The 26,140-nt window shown below is 39.7% G+C and overlaps 1 long non-coding RNA gene across 1 annotated transcript in view; it reads left to right on the forward strand.

The window, feature by feature from the left end:
* Positions 1–1,153: 1,153 nt before the first annotated feature.
* The window catches only part of LOC109935100, an 86,440-nt gene continuing 61,453 nt past the window's right edge, over positions 1,154–26,140 (forward strand). The window contains exons 1-2 of the long non-coding RNA XR_002261223.2: positions 1,154–1,382; positions 1,620–1,705. This is a non-coding gene — a long non-coding RNA (uncharacterized LOC109935100). The remainder of the gene's footprint in view (positions 1,383–1,619; positions 1,706–26,140) is intronic.

Genomic DNA, 26,140 nt, shown 5'->3' on the forward strand with positions numbered 1-26,140 from the left:
CTTGTTGTCTCTTAATCTCTTTTAACTTTATTGACAGTGATATACAAATTATAGCTATTAGTTTTAACATGCTAATGTCCGTTTGATTTGATGGTATGACAATAACAGGAAATAATATTTCAGCTGACAAAAATACAGAAATTAACTCTTTAAACATTTGCCTTAATTGTTGCTTTATTTTAATTGATTTCCCCTTTACTCCCAGTCTGCCTGCATCCTGCTTTCAATTTTATATTTACACCTAAGAACAATTTCTACTTGTTACCTACCTGAAATGATACAGAACTAAATCAGGAAATTACTTTTTACCTTAAAGCTATCTTATACATTAAATATTTCACTTCAATAATTTATAGAAAAGTGGTTTGCACTGAAGTTCTGTTGTAACTTGATAGCAAATCAGTGGAACTCTGAGGAAATGCCATTCCGGAATATTTTTTCGATTAGAAAATGTCGCCGACGCTTCACACAGGTTCACACAGGTGCAATTAGAAAAAGATGCCAAGCTAAAAGAGATATAAAAAGGAACAGCCAAAATCTAGGTCGAGTTGTGTATAGAGTGTCTTAAAGGACGAAGCAGAAGTGGAGAAATTCAAGGATTTAGAATGGGAATACCTGATTAAAGGGCCTCAAAAACTAGAGACCAATCTGAAGACCAAGCAGTGGACCAAAGAAGCAGACGTAAAATAGGCCTGAGTTGGAGAAATGGAGAGTTTAGGGCACAGAACTGTCAGGCTGGAGGAGATAACAACGGGTTGGTGAGCCCATGAATGAATTAAAACACAGGAAAGACGATTTTAGGGATGAGGAGCCAATATGGTCCAGCAAGGAATATGGAGATAGTGGGCAGAGGTAGATGTGGTATAGGGTAGGGGCGGAAAGCTTTGGATGAGCTGAATCTTTCAGAGAGTAGATGGTAGGCAATTGGGAAGACCAATAGAATAATTAAGTCTGGAGGTGACAAACAGCATTGATAATGGTTTCAGCAGCAGATGGATTGTGACAGGGACCCAAGTGGTGATGGACATACCTGCCCCCCACCCGGCCTCATCCCATGTCCAACCCTCCCTCTCATCCCTGACCTGACACAACCTGTCCATCTTCTCTCCCTCCTATCTGCCCCTCCCACCTCACTGACCAATCCCCACCACTCCCAACCTGCACTCATCTATCACCATCCGAACTACCTTCTCCAGCCCCACCCCTCCTCTCTCTATTTATTTCTGAGCTCCCCGCCACCTCCACATTTCTGAAGAAGAGTCCTGACCCAAAACATCAACTTTCCTGCTCTTCTGATGCTGCCTGGCCTGCTGTGTTCCTCCAGCTCCACACTTTGTTATCTCTGACTCCAGCATTTGCAGTTCTTGCTATCTCTGATGGACGTAAGTATATTTTTGATGGCTAGGGCAGGGAATTTGAAGCTCAGCTGTTTATACTTTTGCGGTTTAGATCAATTTTTTGTGCATCTTTATATATATGTATATAAATGCATTTCACTTATTCCTTTACATTCAAATATTTTCATCAAAACAATGTCAAAAAAACAAAAAAGGTCCATATTGTAATTCTTTATTGTGGGTCTGTCCACAGCTACTAACTTTTTTAAAATTTCATTTCAGCCTACACGACACCTGGCACACCCCCAGCTAATCGTTCCTTTGTGGGAATAGGACCAAGGGATCCTGGCAGCCTTTATCAGCCACAGGTAATGTAGCAGGTCTATTTTAATTGATGGTTTGTATGTAATTGGTTAGTGTTCCTTGCAAGTATGGATCATCGCAGCATTGAAAATGTCACCAAAGTCTGATAAACTGTTTATATCAAGAAAATGCACTGTTCCAAGAATTATTGTCTAATCTGTCCAAGCAGGTCTTTAGCGAATAGGCTCATTTTTCTTGGCTGACTATACTTCAAGTCAATTTATTATCTATTTACTTTTATAAGAAACATCTTGAGAATGTTAATTCAATGTACTGTGTGCATAAGTGATTACAGTGGCACGGGTGAATGAGGACATTCTACATGAAAATGTAACTTTGTGCTTATAAACACAAGGTCGTTGATACATAGCAAAACTTAATTCACAACTTGTCTGAATGGTTTATTTGAAAGTTGTATACTTGTTACATACAGCCATTTATTTGTAGTCCTGTGAATATGTTTTCTCATCCTAAGAATCTAGAATATATTCTTTGCTACAACAAACATTCTCCAAGCATTAACTAAAACAGTATTAAAATTGAAACAATCTTGATAGCAGGTGTTTAGGGGTAATGTTACTGAAGTTCAATTCCAGCATGGTTCTTTCCTCTGTAAGACTTGGGTTACAAAGTTGGCCTTCTAATGTTGTATCCAATATTGATCCGACACTGCAGTCAAACAAAACATTACAACAAACACAAAGTCCCATAATTTTGTCACAGTGAAGACTCTCTTCACCATGACAAAAATGCTAAAAGACATCCACATTCTTAAATTGCTTCTTGGAACCTAGCATTTCCAATTTTCTTAAGGACAGGCTGTGGTTCGTGCATATTCAGATTGCAGAGGCAGCTGATCATTGAAATAATTGGCTATCTCCACTCAAGTTGTATTTTGGAGTCCCTGGTGTCTGGAACTCGGAGTGTGGAGCTTAACCAGGTAAGAACAGGTCTGTCCTCAGTGTGTTTCTTTGGGACATCCAGAAAACCCTTTTTTGAGAGAGGAGATATCCCCTGGATCTGGTCCCAGGATACTTTCAGGGTAGAAGTCAGGGATCTTTGCAGTTCATAGGGGCATATGGCATCCTTTAGGATTGTTAAGTTTGGAGAAAATTGAGTATAAAAGCAGAAGAAACTGCCCAACTTGACAAGAAGTATCGGTCTGCCAAGGAGTGTTGAGAACTGTCAACACTGTCAAAATGTACTCTTATGATTGAAAGTGCTCTTGTCAGTGGAAGGTAATCTGAATTGTAGGATTTTATACAACATCATTTGTTCTCCTTTGGGCATGGGTCCTTGTGGATACTAGATGAACTGGGGAAGGTGTAAAAGGGGATGGGTGGAAGTTGGCAGTTTGTTGGCATGGATGGGCATAAGTGCCATGGGAATATGTAGAGTGTCATGGGGTTCCACTGGCCTATGATGGGTTATTGGGGATGAATTGATAGAGGTCTTTAGGTGGCATGAGTCGGCATTGATGAGTCATGGTGAGTGTGCATATAAGGGTAGGGAAAGGAGGGATGAGGGCTCGAGGAACATTTTATATTTTGTTTTAATTTTTAGCCACAATGGTGGAGTGCTGAGGCAGCTTTCTTCCCAGCCCACTTTGGAGAACTGACAGCCTCTTCAAATCCTGTTAGATTGTTCAAACTGACTCCCAATTCAGCCCAGCTGCACCTCCGCACTGAAACTGTGGAGTGCAGGTAGCTATTTATTGAGGTCACATTCACATCATGGGAATTCTCCTGCCTCTGCACACCCAACCAAGGAATAGAAATCAAGGCCAAGGTTCTGACCTCCTCTACATCGCAGGGTAAATTCTACCATCTTCTCTACAATACCTCACACTCAGCCTATCCCTGCTACTGGACATCCCCTCCAACCAAGTCTCATGCTCCACTACTGCCATTATCACCCGCAACATCTCCCCTCTCTTACCTTAACCAACTCCCAACCCCTGAAACCATAACCCTTCATGCCCCACTTTCAGACCACCATCCCAGATGCTTCATCACTATTAACAGTGCCATCCAAATTAATCTCTCATAATACCAGGTTCTCTCCAATTCCATGAGGAAAGCAGCCCACAATAGGACAGAACGAGTCAAAGTGGGTGATGTTCTGCCTATTGCTCAGCTTCTCATCCCTTAGGATGAGATTATCCTGACTCTGACCACCCAGAGCAAGGCTTGGAAGCTGCCCTTACCTTGCAGTGCAGGGAACCCCTGAGTGACAGCAATACCCCCTTGACATGATGGAATCCTGCTGACCAGCTTACTGGCTTTATGCCTGTGCTAAAAGGAATGCCAAGACAGCAGTAATATGATCCTGGTTTCTCTGGTTGAGTGGGAAGAGCATAGTAAGATAAGGGAATGGAAGACAGATTGCTGTGAATATCCGGGTAAGCTCAGAGAATGTGAGCGCTCTGAGAGCAAATGATGAATTCCAAGATGCACCCTGGTCCAGTCCATGAGCTGGATGCATCTCGCCTTAGCCCACATTGCTCAGACCCCAATATGATGCCACCCTTAATGTCTTCCAGGAAATCAAAATAAATCTCACCCACTGAACTCACCAAGCTGTGCACATCGGTCCATGGCCAGAAATATAAATTTTCATGCAGTAGTCCGACCATCGACTAAAAAAAGTGAAAAGGACCCAGTAGGAAGTGTAGAGATTGGTATACAACTTATGCTGCCAAGTAGCCTGTGAATGTTTGCTTTGAAGGCTCATACATGAAGCTGTATATTGTTTGTACAATCGTCCGTGAGCAGGAGAGTTACTTAGCAAAGGAACAACAACATCAATAGGTCTACATTTGCACATTGATCACTTCACAAAAGATATCCACTGGCCTCTGAAATGTTATTCTTTGATTTCTTTTTAATCAGAGGTCTGCAAACACAGTGCAAATGATAGTCTCTGGCAATTGTTTTCCTTTTCTATTTTTAAATGTGAGTGATTCTCCATTATAATTTACCTATATGTTTCTACTTCTCTGGAGTGAAAGTTTTTTTAATTAGTTATTCCTGTTAAAAGTTTTCTGCTGATTATTCTGCTCATTCCTTGGTCTGTCACTTCAGTATTGCCAAGGGATGTGGTGTGATTTGCATACTTGGGAAGATGTAGCCCATGCTGCTGTGGAGGGAGTTCGGGTCGAGAGTTAACTAAGCAACTGTAGGTTTCAGTAAACACTAAAAGAAGTTTCGGCCTTGTCTGTCACCAATTAGGTATCTCTCAGACTGTGTCTTTGAGGGGATGAGTCAAAGAATGGTTAAAATGGAATGGAAGAAGAAACAAAAGCTGGAGGAAAGATTGAGAGAATCACAGAAATTACATTCAGCCAAGTGAGGATGTCCAGGTGCAAGATCTTTCAATTGGAGCTTCCTCCTGTAATTCCATCTCCCTGCCTTTTCTTTACTTCCTTTTTATTTGTCTTTTTCAATTTCTTACCCCAGTCTCTCATGTCAAACACTGTTTGCAAAAAGATTTCTTCCAACTTCCTTCTTCGATGGTTGACTATCCTGAAGATGCCCCATCAATTTCATGGATTTTTTTTACCTTTTTACTCAAAACATTTCATAATCCTATAAACCTCAAGTAGAAATTGTAGAAAACAAATGGCCACCCTTTAAAAAAAAAGAATGCAAGGACAGAGAAAAATAACTTTAAATAAATAAATCAGAATTTTAACATTTAAAAATTATTGAAAAATTATTGTGGACAATTTAAGCATTGTATCATTAAGAATGTAGACTTTCAGATTTAGGAATGGATGTGAGTGACCAATTAATTAATTGAACATTGTGTGGGAACATGAGCCATTCAGCCTCCTAAGGCAATTACAATGAATGTCTGAGGAACACCAAGGAATTTCTTTATTTGGCTCAAAGTTGAGTTTTGTTGTTGAATTCCTCTGTGAGGAGCCTTTTCATGTTTGATTATATTAAAGGCAGAAAACAAATGCAAGTTTTTGTTTGTAGTTGTTGCCACATTGTCTCATGCTATGGCCCACTGGCGCTCCAAATTGCTGATTGATAATAAAAATGGAAATTAATATCATACCATGCTACCATCTGGTGGTAGAGACAAAGCTTTCCTCCTCTGAGTGATGGGGCTCAAAGAGATTGTGCCACAGTATAGGGTGGCTGGAAATAATGAGACAACATGAATTGCACAGGGCCATATTTTCCTCTGAGTGTTAAGTTTACCTTAAAATTAAACTCATGTACAGCACAACAAAACTGATCAGGAGTCATTGGCTTTTCATCAATTATTATTGCTATTCTCGGTCTTGGTCCAACGATAAAGTGTGCACTCAAAAATATTAGTCAGAAGAATTACTTATTCAGACTTTGCTCCCGGACTGGAATTTAACAAGGATCTGAAGGAATGTGAATAAACAGTCAAGACACAAGAAACATGAATTGTCGTGCGCTATTTGTGGTGTAGTCACATGCCATTTACACATTACTTGAATAATAGCCATTCATAATCAGATATGTGAGAGGATATACCTAATTACGGTTGTAGATTAGTCTTCTCAGAGAATAAGTACCTTGCATTCATTCTTCGCAATCAGACATGACACAATTCTTTGAAGAAGAAAGATAGATGGCTCATTTCTTGAACATGTGGGCTGTGAGGTGCAAGCAAGGCTGACAGCATATTTACACATTTCCCATACTTAAGTAGAGATTAGTCACAACTATGCATGTGGGTGAAGTATGATCTACACTGAGCAGACATTTTTGATGCTAAAGCAGTGTTTTAGATGCTTGACCAATGAAATGGTGGGAGGGATGAGATGGTGGACAGGGGCTTTGCAACATTGATAGATATAGTTGAAAACTTGTATAAGTTTGCTGTAAATGTAAAACAATAAGAAGGCATTGAAGATCAGAAGAGGGGTGGTGCATATCAGGCATTATTAACTACAGCAGAAAGACAGGGAGATGGGCGTGGGTCTTGTGCTGAAGGTTGAAGTCCCGTATCTGTTGATTTTTATGACTTGCAATTAAAATAGCAAGCAACTTGGCACAAGATGAATTTAATATCGGAATAATCAAAAACTTCCAATGAGTGTTGTATGATTACCCAGAAAACTTTTCATTGATCAAATTAGCAATCAGAGAGCTCTTCATTTGTTTATCTGTTCACTTTTGTCAGAAAGGTGTGTGCTTTCAGTTTGATTTACATTCAAAGATGGCATGCATATATTAAACTGAAGGTGACATCATTTTGAATTTTGAATCTCAGAGTATTAGTAAGAATAAAATACCTTCAGCATTATTGTGTCACTAGCATTTAAAAACTTGTAGCAAATTCTCTTATCAATCATTTCAAAAAATTTATCAAATAATTTCATTTTTATTTAAATCCTATTTTGGCCCAAAGAATTTATTGTTTTATTTTGAAAATATTGCCTTTTTCGATCTAAATGTCATCAGCCACAAATTAGGCTTTCTTCAGTTTTTTGTTGTAATTTTTCGAAGTTCAAGTGAACTTGCAAATGATGTAATGATGGCACAGCTCCACCAATCGAACATGTTTTTCTGTAAATATTCAAATGAAAGATACCCAATTAAATCAGAAGAAGCCTTTCTGAAATGTGATAAATGTTTTAGTCTGTGGTAAATGAACGTGCCAGAGATGGAGAAGAACCATCTGCATTTTGGTCACCATGTAAACTAAGTGGAAATTATTGTGCGCAGGCTGCCTTGCTGTTCATTTTTTCTGTGTCCCCATTGTATCAAAAGATTTAGGATGACAGTGAAAAAGAACATTGAATAATCCAGAGTAAGAATAATTGACTGGGGTAAGCCAACTTCAATAGGGCAAAACCAGAGCTGAGCCAAATAGACTGGAGTGTAAGGTTGGCAGGAAAAGCTGTAGCTGAACAATGGGCTACCTTCAAAGAAAAGGCTTGGGTGCAGTCAACGTATGTTCGCTCAAAAGGGTAAAGTGGTGCAAAGAAATCCTGAGCTTGCTGAATGAAAAAGGAGAGAGAAATTAAGATAAATACGAAAGTGTTCTGATGATGGGCGCCAGGTAGAAAATATAATTGGGAATCAAGTTGAACATAGACAGTTCAGAAAAGAAGTTAAAAAGCAAATAAGAGAAGCAAAGAGGGATTTTGAAAATTAACTGGCAGCTAACATAAAAAAAATCCAAATTCTTCTAGAGGTTGTAAAAGGATGGTAAAAAGAGGACTCGGGTCTAGGGACTAAAATGGAATTTGTACACGGAACTAGAGGCCATTGCTATATTATTAAGTGAACACTTTGCATCTGTCTTTTCCAAGCAAAACAGATGTTACCCAGGCCATGGTGACAGGAGGAAATTTAGTCACGAGAAGGATTCAAAATTTACGTGGAAGATGTACTCAATTAACTGCCATCAATTAAATTCGACACGTCACTTGAATTATATCATATGCATCCAACAATACTGAAGGAGGTGACAGTAGAAATTGCAGAGAGACTAACCAGTATTTTTCAGTCTTCATTATACTCAGAGATTGTGCCAGAGGATTGCTAAATTGAAAACATTAGTCCCTTGGTCAAAAAACAGTATTATGATAAAACCAGCAATTATGCAAGAGTATGCTTTAATTTAACTTATGTGGTGGGGAAACATCTAGAAACAGTAATTTTGGGATAGAATTGATAATCACGTGGACAAATGTGGTTTAATTAAGGAGACACTGCATGGACTTAAGGGAAAATAATGCATTATTGACTTGCTAGAGTTTTTTTGAAGAAGTATATGAATAGGAAGGGTTTAGAGGGATATAGACCAAATGCTGGCAAATGGGACTAGGTCAGACTGGGATGTCTGGTAGGTGTGGACAAGTTGGACTGAAAGGTCTGTTTCCGTGCTGGATGACTCCGTGACTCTGTGACTCAAAATAATAGACAGGGTTGATAAAGATGATACTATTGATGTGGTGCACAATGGACTTGTGAGTAAAGTTAGAGCTCAAGGAATAAGAGGGACAGTAGCAACATGAATAGAAAATTGGCTGAGTGATAGGAAACAGATTCATATGGAGTCCCCCAGGTGTCAACATCGTGACCCTTGCTTTGCCTGATATATAAAAGATCTAGACCTTGGTGTACAGGGAACACTTACAAAGCTTATGGATGATAAAGAACTTGGAAACATTGTGAACTATGATGAGGACAGTGTAGGACTTCAAAAGGACATGGACTGCTTTGTGGATTGAGCAGATAGGTAGCAGATGAAGTTCAAAGCAGACAAGTGTAAGGTGGTACAATTTGGTCAAAAGAATATGAGAGGACAGCATAAAATAAATTGTACTACTCTAAAGGGTGTGCGGGAGAAGAGAGATCTGTGTGTCTATATGTGTAATTCATTACAGATAGCAGGTTGGTGGGATCAGTTATAAAGCACTCAATGTCCTCGACTTTATTAATGAGGACATAGAGTACAAGAGAAAACCAGTTATGCTGCATTTGTACGCAGTATTAGTTCGACATCGGCTGGAGTGTTATGTGCAGTTCCAGGTGCTACATTTCAAGAAAAATGTGAATGCATTGGAGAGAGTGCAGAAGAGTGTTACGGGCATGGTTCAGGGATGAGAAACTTCAGTTATGTTGATATAATATGGAAATTGTAAAAGGCTTAAAAAAAATCTTCAATAAATGTTTTCAGAATCGTGAGGAATCTGGACAGAGCAGATAGGGAGAAATGGTACCTGCTCATTAAAGGATCAAAAATAAGGGGACACAGATTTAAAGTAATTTGCAAAAGAAGCAAATGTGTTGTGAGATTTTTTTTGCTCACAACAAATAGTTAAGATCTGGAATGGACTGCCTGGAAACTGCCTGGAAATTTGATGGAGATGGGTTCAATTGAGGCATTGAAGAGGATGTCAGACAATAATGGGAACAGAAACAATGTGGAGAACACAAGGAAAACACAGGAGAATGACATTGAGTCATAATACTCATTCAGAGAGTTGGTGCAGACATGTTGAGCCGAATTGTTTCCTTCTGTACGGTAACATTTCTGTGATTCTTTGTTGAGAAAAATCATAAGATCACAAGAAGTAAGAGCCTGAGGGAGCCATTTGGCCTCTTGTGCCTGTTCGTAATTTGGTCAGGTCATGGCTGATCTGAGTGTGTCCTATAAGTACTTTCATGCTTGCCTCCACTTTCCTGCTTGTCCTCATAACCCTTGATTCACTTGTAAATCAAAAATTGTCAACCTTAGACTTTACCACATTCAAGGATCTTCAGCTTCCATTTCTCTCTGTGAAAGAGAATTTCAAAGACTAACAGTCCTCCAATAGAAGAAATTCCTCCTCATCTTAAATGGAAGATCCCTTATTTTTAAACAGTGTCCACTAGTTCTGAACTTCTTCATGAGCGGAAACATTCCCTCAGCATCTACCCTGTCAAACCAGCTCAGAATTTTTTATGTTTCAAGGGGATCGCCTCTTATTCTTCCAGAATCCAATGAGCTAATCCCTTTCTCAGAATGATGACACCTGTGTTCCGATGCCAAGACCTGTAATGTGAATGCTGTTTGGTCTCAATAATGCAACTTCCCACTTTATTGCATGACAACGTCCACCAGTGCAACCAGTGGCTGATCAAATACATTTATTTCATCAAGCAGGGGTAATTGTTCTGTAAACATGTTATCAAACTCATTTTATATGCCTATTCACATTGATACAAGGAGGCAATTTGCCATGCATGGAAACAGATTGATCCCTGCAACAATTGTGTATTTACTCACAAGAACGACAGAGATCTTTGTAAGTTATTACAGTAGGGATACTGGAGTTGATCGGCTTATAACAAAGTTATAGCTGGTTATTGCCTCAGTCGTATAGACTTTGGAATGTCATGAGTATGTATACACAGTTAATATTAACACAAATTCCTTTTTAAACAAAGGCGTTTAATTTCAAATAAAAATCCCAGTCAGTTATCATTGTTTTATTGGGCAATATCAATAACTATTATATTCTTTGACAGCTCCTCCCAAACCAGTGCCCTGTACCACCTGGATGCACAAAGGCAGCAAGCTCTTTTGAACACAATCACCTTCAAGTTCCCCTCTAATTCATACACCACTGATTGATTGATTGATTGATTTATCGTCATGTGTACCGAAATACAGTGAAAAGTTTTGTTGATGAGCAGTGCAGACAGATCATAGTAAGCAAAGGATGTACAGATCAAAAAGACTTCGACAGAGGCATACAGGTTACATTGCACAGGGTGTGTGCTAGGTGAGATCAATGTTAGCAAGATCAGCATTATTTGAGGCTAGAGAGTCCATTCATCAGTCTGATAATGGCCGGGAAGAAGCTGTTCCTGAACCTGCTCGCGTGTGTGTTCAGGCTTCTGTATCTTCTGCCTGACGGAAGGGGTTGAAAGAGATCATTACCAGGGTGCAATGGGCCTTTGATGATGTTGGCAGCCTTTCCACAGCAGTGAGCCGTGTAAATGGAGTCCATGGATGGAAGGTTAGCTTCCATGATGGTTTGGGCTATGTACACCACGTTCTTACGGTCCTGGGTAGAGCAGTTGCCATATCAGGCCGTTATGCACCTGGACAGTATACTTTCTATGGTGCATCTGTAAACGTTGGTGAGGGACCTTATGGACATGCCAAACTTCCTGAGCTGCCTGAGGAAGAAGAGGTTTTGTTGTGCCTTTTTGACTGTCGCATCTACATGGGAAGTCCAGGACAGCTTGTTAGTTATCATCACTCCGAGGAACTTGATGCTCTTCACCCTCTCAACCTCAGTTCCGATGATGTATTTGGGGGTGAGTTCTCCTCCTTTCTTTCTGAAGTCAATGATTATTTCTTTAGTTTTGCTGACGTTGAGAGACAGATTGTTTTCATTGCACTATATCACCAAGTGCTCTATCTCCCTTCTGTAGTTTGACTCGTCGTTGTTAGATATCTGTCCTACTATAGTGGTGTCATCTGCGAACTTGTTAGATGGCCTTTGTTCAGAATTTTAATAGATGTAAAGGTAGTAGAGTAGGGGGCTCCAGTTGTGAAGGAGGTGCAGTTACCTATCTTCATTGATTGTGGCCTGTGGGTCAGAAAACTGAGGATCCGGTTGCAGAGGGTGGAGCTGAGACCAAGGTCACGGAGTTTTGAGATCAATCCATAGGGGATAATGGTGTTGAAGGCGGATCTGTAGTCAACGAACAGGAATCTGACGTAGGTGTATTTGATGTCCAGATGTTCCAGGGATGAGTGCAGGTCTAGGGACATGGTATTCTCTGTGGACCTGCTATGTCGGTAGGCAAATTGCAGGGGATTGAGGCCGGGGAGGAGGCTAGAGATGATGTGGGCCATGACCAGCCTCTCGAAGCACTTCATGATTATGGCGGTCACAGCCACTGGGTGGTAGTCATTAAGGCATGTTGCATGTGCTTTCTTAGGTACCAGGAGGATGGTGGTCTTCTTGAAACATTGGGGGACAGTGGCTTGTAGGAGGGAGTGGTTGAAGATGTCGGTGAATACACTCTGACTAGAAAAGATACAGTAATTCCTAAAACTCCCTACATTTCAGTGGTGTGGGAGTAACTTCATCACACCGACTACAACGGTTCAAGAAGACTGTTGCCCATCACCTCCTCAAGGGCAATTAGGGATGGACAGTAAATGTTAGCCTTAGCAGCAACACCCACATCCCATGGATGATTACAAATAATGGCATGGCCTATAAATACAGAGCCGGTAGCTTTTCCAACAATGCAGCCCTGATAGGTTGGTTCAGTGGTATGATGTTTAATGGCCAATTAGATTAGCTTGCTGATCCTTTATTAAGTGGACATCTGTCAGCAGACTGTGTCACTCCTTGACAAAGTGCATAATTTGTTTCAGTCTACAAATAGTTGGATTGCCAAGCATAGGCTGCTACACAAGTAAACCTTACCCAGTTTTGAAAATTTGTTGTAAAAATTTAGTTGATAAGCTAAATCCTTATATTCCCAGCATGTTAATAACTTCCAACCTGATTCAAATGTTTTCTGAGATCATTTGAAAAAGATATAATTCATTGGCGGCTTGCAATATCACAAATCTTGGAATGCAAGTTGTCTTCGGTTGCCTGGATGGGTTATTTACATTTAGGAGTGGCTCAGGCATTGGGAAAATCCTAAAGGTAAAGGTGCCTTTAAACAACAAGCAAATACTTAAAATAGAACTAATTAGATGTTTGAAATATTCAACCGTCAATATTTTAACCAAAATGCTGAGGTATTCCTGCCACATGATAAATCAGTGGTGGAACTCTGCTTAGAAGAGTGTATAGATCTTGTTATTGCAGTAAAAATGAATACTGCAGCTATTAAAAGGATAGAAAAGAGTGGATTGAGATATTAGATTATGATGAGTAGCTATGTAAATTGAACGTTTCCTTCAGTCAAAACGATTGAAAGTCAGTATTGTTGCTGTTTTAAGAAACCTAAACAGACTAGATAATCTAAAATTGTAACAAGGTGTTTCACCTTGTCCAGAATAATAGGACTAAAGAACAAAACCTGTACTTAAATAGGGTTAAATTCAAAACTTACACACAGTAACATTATTTCAGTGAGCAAATGTTTGATCTATGGGTTGGGCTCCCTTGAGAGATAGTGGGAAACAATTAGTTGATTCATTCAAATACAAATTAGACTGATTTCCTTCAGGACATGATATTTTGGGACATAGTAGATTTGTTATATGTTAAATACAAAATTTTGCCTATTTGAGTTGAACAGGAGACTTGAACCATAGTTTCCAAGCTGACCACCTGGAACGGGGGGCTGCCTGGCCTCACATGGACCTCCTGTAAATAAACAGACCAAATGGCAAATGGCAAATGTTCAATTAACCACAATTAGCAAACAAATCCAACATCAGCGTATCATGCCACTATCAAGAAGGTGAAGGATGATTGAGATTATCTTTTTAACATCTTGCCATTCTGCACTTCTTCCTTAAGAATTGCCTGTCACAAAACTGTGCAAGTATTCCGCAAATGATGAGAATGGTGAGAAACTAAGTCTGATGATACATTATTAATGTTTAGTTTAACCATGAAATGACAATGTACATTCATTTAACAAAAAATGTGTACATTTCTGAGATTGTCAGGCATCAGAATATCGGCTTCACAATGCACACTTTCAAGTTGTCCCATGGCAACTGTTATCAAGCTGTTATCAGACTCATGAAAGGACTTCTCATATATTAGAGATGATCTTTCTTCGCACCTTGTCTGTAGCTGTAATACTATATTCTGAATTCTGGCCTATTACCCTGATGTACTTGATGCATGCAAAACAGTACTTTTCACCGTATCTTGGTACATGTGACAATAATAAATCAAATCAAATCAAATCAAATATTAACACATATGACAAAAGGCAAGTGTCCTGGACATTATCCAAAGGCACAATGACCTGAAAGCAAAGCACACAGGAAGAGTTAAGATATTCTGTTTACATTCAGGGGCCTGGAAAGGAGAATTACCCACCCAGAATTAACAAAAGAGACAGTTGGAGCACAATTTTTGATAGTGGTGAACTCTGGATTCCCTCTGAGTTCATGGCAGTGTTATATCATTCCACAGCAATTGATCCCAGCCTTTTGGATGATTTAGACCAAAAACTGATTTTGGACAATTAACCAGAGAAGAAATATTTTCTGCTGAGTTGTCTCTACTATTTGCTTTCTTCCATTTTAGAGCTACAGCATAAAGGCTGTAATCAATAGCAGTGCAGTACAGAACTTGCATTGTTTGTGGTTAATAACAGTAGATTGAAGCTCTGATAATTGAAATCTCTACAAAGTGTTATCTCACAGATCAGCAAATTTAATGAATAGCTCAGGAATACTGATGCCTAGACCTGTGCCTCACTGTAAATGATTAATATGTCTGTAAGAATTTTCATAGTTTTGCATCTCCTTTTGAATGTGTAAGGAGTTTTCAATAAATTATAAATAATGCACAGATCTAATGGCCAGAGAGTCATGGCAGCAGCACAGACTGAAGTTGTGCCTCAGGACTGTGTGATATCCTGACATGGCTGACTCTGAGGGAATTGCTTAGGAAACTGCTCAGAAAAATGTCTGGAACTCTCCAATAAAGGCCTCAAAGTCATGAAATTTAGAGGTTGCTGACTTACTTAAACTTGATAGTTACCCAGTAAAAGCCAGGGGGTTAAAAGTGTCCTCTAAATCTGGGATAATGATTAAAGCAAACCCCAGACTCACTGCCAGCACTATACTTCCCCCCCACCCCTACAATTACACCCAACCCCAAGCCTAATGCCCATGGACCTGGCAATATCCAAACTTGCCTGACACAATACATTCCTTTTATCCTTTTCAGTTATTATTATTCCATTCTAATTATATGTTTCTGGCTTTGAGTTAACCAGGAATGAGCCCCCAATTTGATGTTATGACTGTGTCTGGAGGAGTCTATCTCTTGTCCCACTGCTCCATAGTCAGAGCATAAACTGACATGTGTAATGCTGTTACTGATATGGACACTGATGTAGTTTATATGTATTAGGTTTAGAATAAAAGGTTCATCAACCAGGTTTCTTTAATAAACAACTAAATTAATGAGTTACTGTGAAAACAGGACTTACATGGTACAATTGTAAATCTGATTGTTACACAGTTGGAAATATTTACATTTAAGTATTTTCCCTTTGAAACGACCACACACATCCAAAAACACACATGCACTAATTGACAAAAATATACTCTGCAGAGATTAACATTATATTAAAAAAGTGCACTTTGGCCAATAATTGATTGTTCTTGTTGAAAGAAAAAAAAAGGTCTGAAATGTTCAAGATTGCTCGCAGTTGTCATCCTGGCAAACACAGATGGGTGTCACTAAACACAGGCAGTAGTAGACAATCCTTGAATATGAAACCTTAAAAAAAAGTTATGAGCATCTTCATAGAAATATACATTGCCTTTTCAGTTCGAAGGCTAGGAGTAAAATGCAGTTCTCAATGATGCGGTAAAAATCATTGTTATGAGCCTTATTGTCCCATGTCAGATGTGGAGGTGTCAGTATTGGACTGGGGTAGACAACGTCAGAATTCACATGACACCAGGTTATAGTCCAACAGGTTTATTCGAAAACACAAGCTTTTGGAGCCTCTCTCCTTCAGGTGTTCGTGAGAGAGGTGGTATTAGACACAGAATTTGTAAGTAAAAGATGAAAGGGCCACACCACTGATCAGGATGTATGAAACAAAGCTGAGATGTTGTTAAATCTTTAATCAGTTAGAAGGTTTTAATTGATTAATATGTATATGTAAATCCCTGAATTCCTTTTAAGTCGCTGTTCTGAGAGAACTAAAGGTTTTGTCAGTCTAAAGAAGAGGTGACATATTAGGTTGGACAATGCATATTAGGTGTGAGGCCTTGTTTACAATCTATGTTTTGGTTTGGAATCAGACTGGTCTTGCTTCTAAAATCGGAATTTATAAAACACCACATTGACTGTCTATAAATTGTGTGCTTTTTGAACAAAATGCAATGTATCTGCATTATACGCATTCACCCCCCAGATTCACGTGTGTGTGTGTGTTTGTGTGTGTGAGGGAGAGTGAGACTGTGTGTGTGGCGGGTCTGGGAGAGAGATTGTGCATGTGTGAGGGAAAGAGAGAGAGTGTGTGTGTTTGTGTGTGTTGGGGGGTAGAGAGAGAGTGTGTGTGTGTGTGTGTGTGTGTGTGTGTGTGTGTGTGTGTGTGTGTACAATATGGTGGGGTCACCTGTAGTGTGCCCCGGTTGAGGCCGTCCTCATGGTGACCGAACTTGGCTACCAGCCTCTGCTCAGCGACTCTGCTTTGCTGTGTATCCTGAAGTCGCCTTGGAGGATGTTTACCCGAAGATCCGAGGCCGAATATCCTTGGCCACTGAAGTGTTCCCCCACTGGGAGGGAACATTCCTGTCTGGCGATTGTTGCACGGTATCCATTCATCTGTTGTCACAGCATCTGCATAGTTTCGCCAATGTACTAGGCCTTGGGGCATCCTTGCTTGCAGCGTATGAGACAGACAACTTTGGCCGATTCACGTGAATATCTGCCATGCCCACGAATAATAGTTGTTTTTAAGTAAAGGTAAATACCACACAGACACACTTGAGATTCTTATTGTTTGTCAGAATGAAGGAAACTTTCTTTGCCGTTTGAAGTTCTGTGCCATATTAGCATTGTGCTTGCTGTTGCAAAACTGTTTCATTCCCAGAATTGCCAGTCTTCATATCCACCAGCACAAATTTTGTCATCCAAAATATTGTCAAAAAAAAGCATAATGTTATGGCATTAAACCTTGTGAATACGCTGTGACAGAGCTTTTAAACCTGCCTAATATGCATTTCTACAGGTGATTTGTCTTGCCTACTTAACATTACTTATCTGTGTTCCCTATAAGGAAATCTTGGGAATCTCACGGCATTATCCATGACCACTGTCCCCTCCATTCCCCTCCCACAACTAACTACCTTAATGCCAGGGACTGTTCACTCAGTCTCCAGCAATATCCCTGACGCTTTAATTTCTACTGCCTCTTGCTGGCCATGTACTGATGTTCACCAGTTACAGAGTCAGGTATCTGGCATGAAATAACACCCAGGAATTCAAATTTATTTGGCACTTAGTCAATGCCATGATTTAGGTTTGCTTGCTTACCCAGCCCTTGCGTGCCACTGTTATGCCTCAACCCTTAAGAGTTAGCTCAGTTAAAGTATTGAAAGGTTAGATTATGAGATCTTTCATATAAATAGTAAATCAGAATATCCATACTTAGTACACTAAGCACACCAAGTACTGAAGGCCGAGGACAAAAGTTAATCTGGAATTGCAGTATCCAACCTGTCAATCGGTAGCTCAACCCTTTGAATACAAAACCTCCACAGGGTAGACTGAATTTGTTACACTTTGACATACTCATGGAGGCAATTTATTTTTTTTTATCATCTTGCTGCCTTTGCTGAGTATGATTGCTTTTATCAATATTGTTGGGTCATTTTGTTGTGGGACACAGACTGAAAATCTGAATGACGGTGAGACCTTATAATTAAGTGTTCGGATACCTGGACTTGCTTTAATCTCAAGGTTTAACAGTGATGGAAGCTAACAGAATAAAAACCGAAAGAACTGCGGATGCTGTAAATCAGGAAAAAAACAAAGTTGCTGGAAAAGCTCAGCAGGTCTGGCAGCATCTGTGAATGAAAAAACAGAGTTAACGTTTCCAGTTCTGAGGAAGGGTCACCGGACCCGAAATGTTAAACCTATGGAAGCTAACAGCTTAGTTGTAGCATCCACTCTGTATATAAAAAGTTTCATATAATTCCAATGTATCAAATTCCATTCAGAGGTAGCACAGAAATATAATGCACAATGGCAGCAGATGATTTTTCAATTTAATAAATATGTGATTAGTGAAAATCCCCATGAATTAAAATGCATAAGCACCTTTTCTAGTTTGGCACAATGACGCATCTGACTTACTCAGGTGCTATTTTGATCTTTCCAATCCCTTTCTTTCTAACTAAAAGCCAATCAGATTGAGCTTTCTCCAGCTAGAACAAAAGGTTATTGTAGGTCATGTAACCTGCTGATCCAAAGGTGTGCTGTAATGGAATGATTTTTAATTCCCACTGCTTACAGTTGCAGCACTTTACCATAATGAAGAACATAATTTGTAGCTCTGTATCCCAACTGATAAACAGGACCTGGGACACAAAGCTACAGACATCGAATGGGGAGCCAAACACTCTTATCTATCTTACCAGGTGAACTACCACTAGCTGCTAAAACTACTTTCATGTGCCAAGGTAGCTGACTAACAGTTTCAATTTCAAAATTGTCAGTCAGTCTTGTTTTACATTGGCTTCAGGATACTGAAATATTGTGAACTTAATGAGAATAGTCAGTCAATTAAAAAGGATATTAATATCTTTGGATTAATATTTTATACAAGCATTGAAAAATGTTTCTGCCTCCAGAATAAACATTGATCTGTTGAATATTGTACAGATGGCAGTACAGCTATCTGCCCACCTGCCTTTTGGTTCACATTTTGGGGTTGTCTTTTCACCTTCAGACGTGAGTATTAACAGTTCTTGAAACAGTAAACAGACAGGTTTCTAGTCTTTAAACCAAAGGATACGACCATCTTGGTTATGCATGTCTCTTTTTTCATTCCACAGCAGCATGGGTGGTGAGTTTGAGACCCATTTCTAAAAGCCTCCCAGCTTTCTATGAAAGAAGCTTCAGGGTCGCAGTTGTCTTATATAGGGAGCTGGGAGGGAAGTCAGGAATAAAATGTGAGAAGTAATATTACTTGTTGTCACTATTTCCATATGATGAGCAATAGGATAAAATTATCTTTTCCCAAAAATTCTTTGCAAATGAAGGAAACATCATTGTGTACAGTAATAATTGGAAAAGACCAGAGCCATTGAAAGGTTAATTTTATTGAATTTAAAATTCACTAGGCATTAATTTATCACAAGCCAGGAAAAATCACAAATAGATTTGTGGAATTCATCATGATAGTTGCACAATGTATTTTGTGGATCAGTAGGGAATAAACCTTCAGGCACCAGCTGCAGTCAATAGCATTGGACTGATAACACTCAGACTAACCATCTGTGTCTTCTCCTATACTCTTGCATAGCCCTACACAAGGACTCAGTAATTTTTTATGAGGCATTCATAGTTTATGCACTGTAGTAAAGTAGGTACTGTACAGTTATCTGCATGTTAATAAGGAATCTCAGGGTTGCACTACTTTTGAGCTGACAGAAATGTGGGCATTGTGCAGATGTCTGCATTTTAATTATCTGCCATAAGATTGCATCCATTGCTGCACATAACATATGAGCTACTGACAAATAATTAATGAGACTACACACCAGAAAGTTTGACTTTGTAACAGAAAGGCCTGTGACCTGCTTGCAGTGCTGTGTGCCCATCAGATCTGGCAAATGTGGAGCCTTACAAGTGATGACCATTGACTTTGCAAGCCCTTGCTGTCTATGCATTCCCCTGCCTTTGAACAATTAACATCTGATTTTGGTCATAATTTTGGGAAAAAAACCTACTTCTGTTCAGAACAGGGATAATTTTCAACATTTGCCTATACCAAGTAATCAGCAGCGAGCATTGTAGCCACTCCACTGCCAAATAATCATAGTTCCCCTTCCCTCCCTTATCAGCCATCTGCAAGGACTGTTGCCTCCAGGACACCCTGGCCCCTCTTTCTTTACTCCCAAAACTTCCCCACAACTTCATGGCACCTTCCCCTACAATCGCAGAAGGTGTGATGCCTGCCTGTTTACTTCCTACCTCCACAGTATCCAAGGGCGCAAACATACCTCCCAAATGAATTAGCCCTTTACCTGCACTTCATTCAATCCAGTCTACTACATTCGCTCCTCACAATGTGGTCTCCTCTACATTGGGAAAACGAAACGCAGACTGGGTGACCGCTTCGCAGAACACCTATGTTCTGCCCACAGAAAAGACCCTGAGCTTCCACTTGCCTGCCACTTTAACACACCTCTGTGTTCGCTGGCTGACATCTCTGTGTCAGGCTTGCTGCAGTGCGCCAGCAAAGCTCAGCGCAGGCTAGAAGAACAACACCTCATTTTCCGCTCAGAAACCCTGAAGCCTTCTGGTTTTAATATCGAGTTCAACGGTTTAAGAGTTGAGCACCTTTCATCATGCTTTCCCTCACCCCCACATACCAGCTTTCACATCACATGGTCTGCTATTACACACTGCCCATTGTCAGCCACTAACAGTCCCCATTAGCATCTATTCATTCCTCCAGACTGACCATTAACCACTCCTTTGTCCGTCTGATTGTTTTTCTCTCTCTTTGGGCTCCATCTCTACCTATCGTTTACTTTACCTCCCTCCCTCCATCTCATCTTCTCTATAAAAACCATCATTTTCCTCGCAATCATCAGTTCTGTGGAAGGGTCACTGGACCTGAAACGTTAACTCTGACTTCCCTCCACAGGTGCTGCCAGACCTGCTGAGATTTTTCTGCTATTTCTGTTTTTGTTTCAGATTTCCAGCATCCGCCATTCTTTTGATTTTTAATTATTCATCTCGTCTACCATTTCCTGCTTCCTCATTATCATTTCTCCATTCTCATTGTCTAAGAGGCCTTTGTTTGCTTTGACTCTCTCTTTCTTTTATGCATTTAAAGACGCTCTTGCTGTTCGTATTGATACTACTTGCAAGTTTACCTTCAAAGTTTATATCCTGCCCTTTATTGTTTATCTTGTTCATTTTTGCCACCGTGTATGCATTTTTCTTTCAATTTGATGCTTTCCTCAAGTTTGATTGTTAACCATTGTTGGCTTATCTTCTTCCTAGAATCCTTCTTTCTCACTGTGATACATCTTTGTTGCGAGCTAGCAACTACTTCTTAAATGTCTGCAATTGAACCATCTTTGCTGCTAAATTCATCGTGCAGTCCACTCCAGTGATCTCTGCCCTCATTCCTTTGTAATTACTCTTACTTAAATTGAGTACACATGTTTCTGACCTAGATTTCAGCCTCTCAAACTGAATGCCAAATTCTACCCTGTTACGTTTTCTGGGGAATTTTTACTCTTACATCATTTATTAAACCTTCCTTTGATATATCACCATGTCTAAAATAGATTGATCCCTGGTTGGATTCAAGATTTATTCTAGAAAACAGTCCCGAATATGCTATATAAATTCTTCCTCATAGCTCCCTCTGACAATCTGATTTGCCCATTGTACATGAAGTTTAAAATCAGTATTAAAGATAGCTAAATAGTTCGCCATGGAGCCATTGGTTCGGTGAATGTCCTGTCAGCACTTATTCAATACTCAGTAATTCACCAACTCAGTTTAACTGAGGTCTGAATTCAAAAATGGGAGTAAAAAAATGAAAACACAGTGAGATGAGTACAAGTTGCCACAATTTAGCACCATTTTAATTATAAAAATTGTAAAAAGAAATAATTGAGACAAAGTTAGGCCCAAGTTCATCTTTTGTTCCTTCCACGACAATCTGGTTTTATGGAGTGCCTACGGGATACCACCGCCGTAGCCGACGCCGAAACCACTGCATTGCCACCATAGCAAGGAGGGACAGACCAGAACCACCATGCTGCCACTGCTATAGCCACCACTGAAACTGCTGCACTGCCACCAAGTGGGACGGACCAAACCCACTGACGATGACTGTTGCTAGATTGTGTCTTTTATACTTCATAATCTTGGTTTGATCAGATATACTGCATAGCAGCTGTTTAAGTGCAATAACAGAAATGATGCTCAACACTTGTCAGGAATCAAAAATAATTTAGTAAAATAAAAGAAATGTCTTCATCTAATTAATCAGAAAACAGTATGATGACATAATGGGCAGCGAGATTGTAGAAATGCAAGATATTGTAAAGATTAAAATGCCTGGTGACCAGAATATGGAGACAAACTGCATTGCATTTTTATATGCTGAGATTGATTTTGTGATTTACACAGCAGAGGGAAGGTGCTGCTAACAAAGATACAGACGAAATGACAGCAGGTCCAAAGAGATGTTTTAACAAGCAAACATTTGCAGGATAAGCAGAAAGAAGATTGGCTGAGAGGAACTGGAGGATAGCTGAAAAACAAATTTGGGAACAAGTAATTGTATAGAAAGACGGATGTGAATTGATACCTTCAAGTGACAGAGAAAACACTACAGAAACTAAGAGATGGAAGAAAAAAGTTTGATTTATAATGTGCTTTTAACAAGGAAAGAAATATTTCATAAGGGAGGAGAATACTGCGGAGGAAATGAGTAGTAGGTTTTGTGGAAACCTTGTAGATGGACAATGATATGGCAGGATAGAGCCAATTAAGAAGAATGTTACAGAATGCAAGTGTGAAGCCAGTGATGGCTGTTGCTACTGATGTGGAATAGTATTTATAAAAGTCCAAAATTGGAAGATAGTTATGAACAGACTCATACCACGTCGTAAGCACCTCTTGCTTACAGCAGATGTCTGAAATTAATAAAGTTATTGTTCAGATGGCTGGAGGTATTTTAAGAAAAATATTTAATGGGTTGTAAGAGTTGCTGGCAAGAACAATAATCTTTGTTTATTTGAAAGCCATTTTGAACAGCTGCAGTTCAGGAGATGTATGTACACCTATAGCGCCATCAGAAAGTGAGGACCAGGTTTTTTGCTTAACAACAATGAATGAACATTGACATATATCACCAGATGAAATAAGGTTAGTGATCATTGTGGACACAATGGCCTGATGTTCTATGGTGGGGTCATGGTCCAGGGAAATAGGAGGAGGTATCTGAGAGCTAGCACTCAGCGTGTGCAACGTAGAGGTCAGTATGCTAGACAGCAATAGCACCACCCTTGTCGGCAGGCTTAATTACAAAGTCAGGGTTGGATCTGAGAGCACGGAGTGCAATCAGTTCAGGGGTACTGGATGTAAACCAATGGGTAAGGAGGGGCAGAGCAATTTATGTGACCAATGTCACGTCAACAGTTCTCAGTGAACAGGTCGAGTGCAGGTAAAAGGCCAGGGGGTGGAGTTTAGGTGGAGGAAGAGCATTGGAGGTGGATGAAGGGGGCTGTGGAATCGGGAAAGGACTCTTGTCCAAAGAAATGAGCAAGGAGGTGAAGGCGATGGAAGAAGAGTTCAACGTCATGTCTTGCCCGACCCCTTGCCCCCCACCACCCCCCAGCCCATTTTCTGTATAAAAAGCATCCGTTTCCCAGCTACCATCTGTTCTGGGGAAAGGTCAATGTCGATCCGGACTGTTAACTCCAATTTCTCTGTAAAGATGCTGCCAAACCTGCTGGGATTTTCCAGCTATTTCTGCTTGAGTTGAATAATTAATTTGCTCCAGTCTTCATGGTAAAATACACAAATAGTATTCCAAAAATGCTAACTAATCAAAGGGAAAAGAAGTGGAGAGGAAGTCAGCACAATAACTATCACTGGAGAAAAAAGTGCTATGGAAATTAACAGGGCCAGAGACCGATAAGTCCCTTGGCCCCGCTAGGTTGCATCCTAGTATACCAAAATAAGTCATTACAGAGATACTGGATGTACTGGTAGTAATCTTCCAAGCAACCATAGATTATGGAAGAATCCCAGAGAATTGGAAAACTGCCAATTTAGCACATTTATTCAAAAAGGGAATGAAACAAAAAAACAGGTTGTTATATGCCATGAACATGTGCCATTGCAAAAATACAACAGTGTATTATAAATATGATAGCAGAGCATTTAGAAACACATTATATGGTCAGAATGGTTTCATGAATGGGAAATCACGCCTGACAAACATATTATAATTGTTTGAGGAGGCAAAAAGCAAGACAGATAAAGGGGAATATCATATATTTGGATTTCCAGAACATGTTTGATAAAATACTGCACGTTATGCTATTTAATCTGCAGGGTTGGAGGTAGAATTTTAGCATGAATAGAGAAGTTGGCTAACTAATAGAAGACAGGAAGTTGGGATAAGAGGATCATCTATGAGATGGCAACCTGTAATTAGTGGAATGCCACAGGGATCAGTGCTGGGGCCACAATTGTTTACAATATTTATTAATGACTTAATTGAGAGAAGTGAATGTACTATAGCCAAGTTTGCAGATGACACAAAAATAGGTGGGTAGGTAAGTGGTGAGGATGACACAAAGCATCTGCAGACTGATATTGACAAGCAAGTGGGCAAAAGCTTGGCAGATGGACTATAATGTAAGAAAATGTGATTTACACTTTGACAGTAAGAACAGAGGAGCTGAATATTATTTACATGGAGAAATGCATTGAGTCCTTGTGCATAAATCACAAAAATCTAGAATTCATGTTCAGCGGGTAATAGGGAAAGCAAATGAAATGTTGGCCTTCATTTCAAAGGTAATAGTGTATAAAAATAGAGCAGTCTTTCTGAAACTATGCAAGGTTCGAGTTAAACCACACCTAGAATACTGTGAACAGTTTTGGTCTCCTTATTTAAGGAACAATATACTGGCATTGGAGGTAGTCCAATGGGTTCACTAGTTTAATCCCAGGTATGGAGATTATCTTAAAGAGGTTCAGTAGGTTAGCCTTGTACTCATTGGAGTTTCAAAGAATGAGAGGGACCTCATTGAAACATACAGGGTTCTAAGGTGGTTTGGCAAGGTAAATGTTGTGGGATTTTTCCTATTTGTGGGAAATTCTAGGACCAGAAGACATATTTCAATGAAAGGAGTCATCCAGCCGAGTTAGGATAGAGAGGAATAGGAATTTCTTCCCTCAGAGGATAGAGAACATGTGGAATTCTATACCACATATAGCTGTGGAGATGAGTCATTCATTATGTTCAAGGCTGAGAAAGACTGATTTTTAATTGATAAGGGAATCATTGGTTATGAGGAAGAGGTAGAAAAGTTAAATTGAAGATTCGGTTCAGCCCTGACCTCATTGAATGTTGGAGCAGATTCAATCAGCTGAATGGCCTATTTCTGCTCCTTTGTTTTGAGTTCTTATGCTAAACCTAAACCAGAGAAAAGTGTGGCAGTGAAAGTGGGGAGGCACTGAATGGATAGCAATGGGTCATAGTATCTTTGTGTTATTTGGAAAAGAATTCCTGCTTTTCTTGGCTCCAACTTTCCTTTACAGACTGCTGGTAGAGCCACTCAAAGGCTGGTGGCAATAAGCAGTAAACTACTGAAGAAATACAAATGATCAAGGACTACAATAAGTATTTATGAATGCCCATGGCAATGCCGCTCATCTATTGAAATATAGTGTATGGCTGCAGGAGATTTGTAGAAGTTCCAGTATTGTGACTATTAACCTTTTAGATAATTAAATTTAGTCACAAGCTGCTACATCGTTTGAAGATCTACTTGTAATCCCAGTACTGTCGATTGAAATTTATAACGATCACATTCTCAAGGCTCTTCTACATGGTGTGTTATTTCTGATAGAACAAAATTAGGCAACTTCTTAGGCACCATTCTACCAGGGTTATATTATTCCCATACATCTTCTTTCCGTTAGAAATGTTGAATAGGGATTGAAAAACAAGTAGAAATTCAGTGTTAGATAGCAGTAAACAAAGAAAGGAACTGTGGACTGAAAAGCCTGACCAAAGAGAAAGGTTGTAAGGGGGGCCATAAAGATAGGAGCTGAACAGAGCAAGGATATAGGAAGACATTCTGAGCTTTGATCCCAGCTAGCTGAAAATATTCCTGCCAATTGTGGGGCAAAGAGAAGCACAAGAAGTCATAGTTGAAAGGGTGGGAGGGTTGCATTGTCAGATGGCTGTAGAGCTAAGAAAAGTTTCAGAGACAGGGAAGGATTTGAATAACAGGATGATAATGCAAGAAAGGATACACCAAATCCTTTC

This window comes from Rhincodon typus, chromosome 29 (genome assembly GCF_021869965.1).
Source record: "Rhincodon typus isolate 14 chromosome 29, sRhiTyp1.1, whole genome shotgun sequence".
Classification (NCBI taxonomy): domain Eukaryota; kingdom Metazoa; phylum Chordata; class Chondrichthyes; order Orectolobiformes; family Rhincodontidae; genus Rhincodon; species Rhincodon typus.